Below are 1,493 nucleotides of genomic sequence, written 5' to 3' on the forward strand. Positions count from 1 at the left end.
CTACCCCTACCTTTCTTACGCCAGCCACCCCTACCTTTCCTACGCCAGCCACCCCCTACCTTTCCTACGACAGCCACCCCTACCTTTCCTACGCCAGCCACCCCCTACCTTTCCTACGACAGCCACCCCTACCTTTCCTACGCCAGCCAGCCCTACCTTTCCTACGACAGCCACCCCTACCTTTCCTACCCCAGCCACCCCTACCTTTCCTACGTCAGCCACCCCTACCTTTCCTACGTCAGCCACCCCTACCTTTCCTTCGACAGCCACCCCTACCTTTCCTACGCCAGCCACCCCTACCTTTCCTACGCCAGCCACCCCTACCTTTCCTACGACAGCCACCCCTTAACTTTCCTACGTCAGCCACCCTTACCTTTCCTACGACAGCCACCCCTACCTTTCCTACGCCAGCCAGCCCTACCTTTCCTACGACAGCCACCCCTACCTTTCCTACGTCAGCCACCCCTACCTTTCCTACGTCAGCCACCCCTACCTTTCCTACGCCAGCCACCCCTACCTTTCCTACGACAGCCACCCCTTACCTTTCCTACGCCAGCCACCCCTACCTTTCCTACGCCAGCCACCCCTACCTTTCCTACGCCAGCCACCCTTACCTTTCCTACGACAGCCACCCCTGCCTTTCCTACGCCAGCCACCCCTACCTTTCCTACGCCAGCCACCCCTACCTTTCCTACGCCAGCCACCCCTACCTTTCCTACGCCAGCCACCCCTACCTTTCCTACGCCAGCCACCCCTACCTTTCCTACGCCAGCCACCCTTACCTTTCCTACGACAGCCACCCCTGCCTTTCCTACGCCAGCCACCCCTACCTTTCCTACGCCAGCCACCCCTACCTTTCCTACGCCAGCCACCCCTACCTTTCCTACGCCAGCCACCCCTACCTTTCCTACGCCAGCCACCCCTACCTTTCCTACGCCAGCCACCCCTACCTTTCCTACGACAGCCACCCCTTAACTTTCCTACGTCAGCCACCCTTACCTTTCCTACGACAGCCACCCCTACCTTTCCTACGCCAGCCAGCCCTACCTTTCCTACGACAGCCACCCCTACCTTTCCTACGTCAGCCACCCCTACCTTTCCTACGTCAGCCACCCCTACCTTTCCTACGCCAGCCACCCCTACCTTTCCTACGACAGCCACCCCTTACCTTTCCTACGCCAGCCACCCCTACCTTTCCTACGCCAGCCACCCTTACCTTTCCTACGACAGCCACCCCTGCCTTTCCTACGCCAGCCACCCCTACCTTTCCTACGCCAGCCACCCCTACCTTTCCTACGCCAGCCACCCCTACCTTTCCTACGCCAGCCACCCCTACCTTTCCTACGCCAGCCACCCCTACCTTTCCTACGCCAGCCACCCCTACCTTTCCTACGTCAGCCACCCCTACCTTTCCTACGACAGCCACCCCTACCTTTCCTACGCCAGCCACCCCTACCTTTCCTACGCCAGCCACCCCTACCTTTCCTACGCCA

This window comes from Procambarus clarkii, chromosome 76 (assembly GCF_040958095.1).
Source record: "Procambarus clarkii isolate CNS0578487 chromosome 76, FALCON_Pclarkii_2.0, whole genome shotgun sequence".
Classification (NCBI taxonomy): domain Eukaryota; kingdom Metazoa; phylum Arthropoda; class Malacostraca; order Decapoda; family Cambaridae; genus Procambarus; species Procambarus clarkii.